General features: G+C 37.9%; 1 non-coding gene across 1 annotated transcript; it reads left to right on the top strand.

The window, feature by feature from the left end:
* The first annotated feature begins 5102 nt into the window (after positions 1-5102).
* Positions 5103-5206, top strand: LOC148564244 (small nucleolar RNA R71). Its single transcript, XR_015885488.1, has one exon. It is a non-coding gene; the product is annotated as a small nucleolar RNA R71 (small nucleolar RNA).
* The last annotated feature ends 1450 nt before the right edge of the window (positions 5207-6656 follow it).

Raw genomic sequence — 6656 nt, 5'->3', positions numbered from 1 at the left:
GTAAAAAGTTTGAGTAAAAGTTTGCCTCAAGCTTTTACTCAAACTTTTACTCAAGCTTTTATAATTCCCAACCCGGTTCACTTCAGTTCTCTCTCCAACTCCAAGTGCAATAAACCAAGGCCTCTATCAACCCAATTCCATCAAGAGCAAAGGCCCAATTCAAGGCTTCAAGACCATTTGAAGAAAGTGTATAAATAGCTTAAGATTTATGTTTTTAAGGGAGAATTTCTTTTCGGTTTTGATTGGGTAGTTGTGTAGGGAGCTTTCCTTTAGTTTTCGTAGGTAGTTTTCGGAGAGCTTTTGGTGTTGAGTGATTTTGAGTTTCTAAGTCTCGGGGAAGGAGAATTGAATTCCCTTCCTCTTAGTTTTCTTGCTTTCAATTTCTATGGCATTTGCTTGGATCTTGGGTTGGAGAATTGAAGGAATTCTGTTTCAATCTCATCTTGAGATCTCTCTGTTTACTTACTGCACAATTGAATTTCAGTTTCTGTTAATTGCTTCTTCTTTTACTTTCTCTGCAATTTACATTTCCTTTGCAATTGCTCTTGTTGGATCTAGGAAGGCATTGAGATCTAGACTTGGTTATCTAGTCTCTTGAGTCCTGAGATCTGGATTTCCATTTTCAATTTCTCTGTTTACTATTTTTCGAGCTCTTTTATATTTCTGTTTTAGATCCGATTCAACCCAAGGCATCTTCTACTCTTCTGTGTGTTGAATTTTACTTTTCCTTGTTTAATTTCTGCAAATCCAATTCCCAATTCCCTTTACAATTCAAGCCATTTACATTTCTTGCACTTTAAGATTCTACAATTTACATTTCTTGCGTTCTAAGTTTCTGCCATTTAATTTCTTGCTCTTTAAGATTTAGCATTTTACATTTCAGTTCTCTTAAATTTCATGCAAATTACCCATCCCCTTTATTTTCCATGCAATTTAAATTCTGCAAATCACAAATCTCTTAACCAAATCTTGATTCGCTTGACTAAATCAACCACTAAACTAAAATTGCTCAATCCTTCAATCCCTGTGGGATCGACCTCACTCCCGTGAGTTATTATTACTTGATGCGACCCGGTGCACTTGCCGGTGAGTTTTGTGTCGGATCGTTTTCCGCACATCAAGCTCCCAAAATTGATCCTCATATCTACCTGGATCCCAAATCTTGATTCTACACCCGTCTTCAAGTTGATCATCATGATTCCATCAGGGTGGTAAGCAATCTGAATTCTCACTAAGGCATCCAAACAGCTTCCTAAACTCATTCACTCGAGCTCTACACCAATCCTTGCACTTCAACTTGGAGCCTGCAACCGTATTGAACCTTGCAGGGCAACTCCTACCACTAACCATTTTCCTCTTACTCTTAATGCCACAAAGAGCTCTAAGTTGACCATCTGTCTCAAGTAAACCATATTCAAGTGGAATGAGAAAGCTAAGGGATATGAATTTTACCCACTTGAATATTGTGAAGGATGACGGTGACTTAGGTGAAGAGGTCTCCAACAACTTTGGCAAGGTGATTTCAAGCTCCACACCCTTGTGCTCTTTTACAACTTCCATCTCTTTGCAAACTTCTTCAATTTCATCCTCTTCCTCTTGGTAGCTTTCTTCCAATTCAATCTCTTCTTCATTACTTACCAAGGGCATGGGAGGTTGTGTTTCTTCTTCTTTAATCTCCATGTCTAGTCCAATGGGAGAGGATTCAATTGTAGGCAAGGCTTCATCAATGCTTGAATCCATCTCTTGATCAACCTCTTCAAAGTCTTCAACCATGACATGCCTTGGAGGTTGTACACCCTCTTCAACATCAAATTCAAATGTCTTGGAAGGAGGTTCTATGACTGGACTTTCCCATGGAGGTTCTACATCTCCTAAATCTTCTACCACTTCCTCTTCTTTAGTAATTTTGGCTTTCTCCACTTGCTCTAGTACAAAATCAGACTCCTCCTTGATGTCTTCCTTTCTATGATAACTCCTTTCAATTATTCTTTCATCTTCAAGGGTCTCTCCTACCGCTACCTTTAGGGCCTCCTCTAGCTTCTTATGAAGTATGGATTCACGAAGATGATCCCTTCTCTCTTGTTCCATATCAAAAGCATAACTGGGATCATCTTGCCCTTGGATTGATGGATATGGGCGCTCATCCATGAAGGGTGGTGGTGTGCTAAAGCTTGAGGGTTAAATATCAGAGGTAGAAGGTTGGTTCATGCGGGATATAAGATTTTGGAGTGTAGAGATGAGACCAATGATATTAGAGATGAGTGTGTTGTTATCTAATGGAGGTTGGGGTGGATAGGAGGGTTCATTTGTTAGGAGAAAGGGCTCATAAAACGGAGGTGGTTCTTCTTGATAAGGATATGGAGATGGTGAATATTGAGGTGGTGGTTCTGGGTGTGGTTCATATGGAGGTGAATGGTGGAAAGGGGCTTGTGAGTGTTGTGGTTCAAAGTTATGTTGAGGAGGGGGCTCATAGGCATATGGTGGGGCTTGTTGGTAACTACAAGGGGGTCCACCATATTTATCATCTTGGTATGCTCCCTGGAATGGCTCTTGACCAAAGTAGTTTGGTGGAGGTTGGTTGTCATGAAAAGGTCCACCATAACTATTGTCTTGGTATGCATCATAGAATGGTTGTTAGTTTTAGCGCATTGGCGGGGTTGTTGCCAAGAGGGTTGATCAAATCCTTGTGGCTCCTCCCATCTTTGATTCTTCCAACCTTGATGCCTATTTTCATTATAGTTTCCATTCCTTACAATAACATTGGAACCAAACTTGAAACCAGAGGGGTGTGAATTCATAGTAGCTAATGAAAATAAAAATTAATAAAAATTAATGAAAATAAACTCCTAAAACTAGAAACACTAACAAAGAAACGAAAAAGCAAATATTTATAATAACCAATAATAAGGCACACGTTTGCAATTCCCCGGCAACGGTGCCATTTTTTACGATCAGATTTTCCGCTAGTAAAGAATTTCATAAAAATAAAGTAATCACGTTGTAAGTATAGTTTCTAAACCAACGGAGAATCCTTTCGTACAAAAGTTTGGTTGTCACAAGTAACAAAATCCAATAAAATTTATAACCGAAGTATTTAAACCTCGGGTCGTCTCTCAAGGAATTGCAAGGAAGTATGATTTATTATTGGTTATGAAATTGTATATTTTTGGGTTTTTGAAATAAGGAACAAGTAATTTAAATAGCAAGAAAAATAAATTAATAATTAGAAAAACTCTTGGCAAGGTATGAGAATTGGAAATCCCATCCTAGTTATCCTTATCAAGTATGATGAGAATTGTTTATTGCTCCCACTTAGTTAACCCTTACTAAATAAAGGAAAGTCAAGTAGACTAATCAACTTGATTCCTCAAGTCCTAGTCAACTCCTATGGAAAGACTAGCTTTAGAGGGATCCAAATCAAGCAGCAATTCCCAATTTTTAATTAGCAGCTGAGTTTGACAACTCAAGTGTCACCAGTTACTTAACTAAAGCCAAAAAGGAAAAAATCCAAATTATTTATATCATAAATAAAAGAAAGCAATCATAAATCTGGAATACCTCGAATTGCATTAAATAAAGAAATCAAATTAAACATAGGAATCCATAAACCAAATTGAAAAAAAAAACAAACTAAAGTAATAGTGTAATTGAAAGTAGAAGAGAAATTAAATTAAAGGAACATAGAACCTGGAATGAAGAAGAAGTAAACCTAACCTTAAGAGAAATTCTAATCCTAAATCCTAAGAGAGAGGAGAGAGCCTCTCTCTCTGGAAACTACATCTAAAACCTAAAATTATGAATTATGAATGTTCTTTATGAATGGATGGATTCTCCCACTTTATAGCCTCTAATCTGTGTTTTCTGGGACAAAAACTGGGTCAAAAAATAGCCCAGAAATCGCCTCCAGCAATTTCTGATATGTCCAGTATGCGGCAAAGCCATGCATACGCGTCGTCCACGCGTACGCGTAGATTGAATTTTCTCCAGGTCACACGTGCACGTGATCCACACGTTCGCATCACCTATCTTTGGAGCAGCTATGGCAAATTACATATCATTGTGAAGACCCGGATGTTATCTTTCCAACGCAACTAGAACCACCTCATTTAGTCTTCTGTAGCTCAAGTTATGACCGTTTGAGTGCGAAGAGGTCAGGCAGGACAGCTTAGCAATTTCTTCAACTTCTTGTATTCCTTCCAGTTTTGCATGCTTCCTTTCCATCCTTTAAGCCATTTCTACCCTATAAACCTTGAAAACACTTAACACACATATCAAGGCATCAAATGGTAATAGGATAGGATTAGACATAGCAAATTTAGGGCCACGGAAATATGTTTTCAATCATAGCACAAAATCAGGAAGAAAAATGTAAATCATGCAAATTGTATGAATAAGTGTGAGAATAATGGATAAATTCACTAGATTAAGCACAGGATAAGCCCTAAAAATGGGGTTTATCAACTTCAATCTTGGATAGTTTGTCCTCTGATGGTGGATTGGGAATCAGATGTTGAGGCTGGTTGGCTTGGGCTTGATATGGTGGCTGAGACGAGTTGTTGTATGGGTGTTGATATGATCATGGGTTGGATTGTTCATATGTGTACTGGTTGGGATTATGAGGTTTGTGATCTTGGCCTTGATTTTGTTGGTTCCCCCACCCAAAATTTGGGTGGTTTTTCCAACCAGGGTTATATGTTTTGGAATATGGATCATGGGTTTGTCTGGATGGATTTCCAATGTAGTTAGCTTGTTCCCAGTCAATTCCTTCCTCTGTGTTCAACTCTGCTTGAGATGATGGTTGAGTATGGATGGCTGCAGCTTGATTCTTCTCCATTTGCTTGGTCAAATCAACCAGTTTCCTTGTAATCATCTTATTTTGGGCCAAAATTTCATCCATGTGGTTTAATTCCATGACTCCTCTGTTATTGCTTTTGTCTGAGGCATAAAAATACTCATTATCAGCCACTGTTTCAATGACATCAATGACATCTTCAATAGTCTTCTTCTTGTTAAGGGAGCCTCCAAATGAATGGTCAACAGCTTTTTTTGATTCATAGGAAAGCCCTTCATAAAAGATATGCAGTTGCACCCATTCATTGAACATATCAAGGGTGTACTTCCTTGTCAAATCCTTGAATCTCTCCCATGCTTCATACAAAGTTTCACCATCTTGCTGCCTAAAAGTTTGCACCTCAGTCCTCAATCTATTCACTCTTTGGGGAGGGTAGAACCTTGCTAAGAATCTATTCACCACATCTTCCCAGGTCGTCAAGCTTTCCTTGGGAAATGATTCTAGCCATTTGGATGCTTTATCCCTCAGAGAAAATGGAAACAGTCGCAATCTATATGTAAAAACCCCGGTTTTCGAGTACGTGAGATCTTTTTTGAAAGTACGGATTTCTCCAGAAGATCAGTAAGGGGAGAACCTCTGATGTATCATCAAGTATCTCAATCTTCATTGTCATTGTGTCATCTTTATGCTAGAACCTCTTTTGGGGCAAGCTCAACATTGCAATCGCGAAAAACCTAGTTTTTGAAACGTATCGGTTGGGAGTTTTGATTCTGGTTTCCGTAAATAGTCTCAGATTGATGAACTGGACTAAATTCATGAGAGAAGGGAGATAATAGGATGATATTATAATTATATGAGTATTATAAGCTTCTTGAATGATATTATAAGGTTACCTGGTCAGTTTAACCGGGTTCACAGTTTACTGGTGCAGCTTAGCACCAACACCCTCTGATGACTCTAGCAATGCTAAGGCCTCATTATACATGTTTTATTATCATAATAAATATGTTACTAGTGTCATTTATGCTAGTAGCTTAGAAAAGAATTTTTAGAGATGTTTTTACAAGTGTTCCGATACATCTAGTTTTAGTAGTTATACACTTGAGATATTTTAAAATTATTTTAATCCAACTTCAAGCCAACCAATCACAACTCACCCTACACCCTCAAAACCCCCAAGGCTGGTTCATTTTCACTTTGTGGCCGAAATTTCCAAGAGAGAAAAAGAGAGAAAAGTTCTTAGTTCCGAATCTTCAAAGCTTGATTTCTGCTGAACTAAAACTCAAATCAAAATTCCAATCCGACCAAAATGATCCTCTCTTCTTTCTTTACATGATCATATGACTTATCAATGCTGGAATCAAGGTGAGTTGGCTGCACCATCTCCCTTTTGCTTTGGTTTCATGGAAACATGCTTAAACATGTGTTTTCTTGATGTTCTTCCTTAGGAATCATGCTTAACTTGACTTGAGGACCAAGAAATGTTAATTTCTAACAACTCTAAAGTGATAAATCCCTTCCTAATGTGCTGAGTGAGATTTGGTCAGTTGAGGGATTTTCGATTTAAAGTTGTTCTTGATGTGATTCAGGAGGAAAAATTGCTTAAGGACCACCTGAAAGTATAACCGAATTTGGAGCAGCAAAACTAGGTAGGGTGTGACGAAATTAATCTTGATTATTTGTGTTTGAGTTGTGTGAATGTTGTATGGTTTGGCTGTGCTAAAATTTGGTTGCATATATGATTGCTTCTTGGTGAAAATTTGGTGAAATTTTGATGAAATTTGATGAAATTCAAGCATTGAGTTTGTGTTCTTGGAGTAGCTGGAAAATGAAACCCTAGGTCCTAAATTGAGGTTCAATTTAT

The sequence above is a fragment of the Arachis ipaensis genome, chromosome B5 (genome assembly GCF_059453495.1).
Source record: "Arachis ipaensis isolate K30076 ecotype BB chromosome B5, ASM5945349v1, whole genome shotgun sequence".
Lineage (NCBI taxonomy): Eukaryota > Viridiplantae > Streptophyta > Magnoliopsida > Fabales > Fabaceae > Arachis > Arachis ipaensis.
Note: the sequence above shows the minus strand (reverse complement) of the source record. Positions and strands in the feature narration are given on the sequence as shown.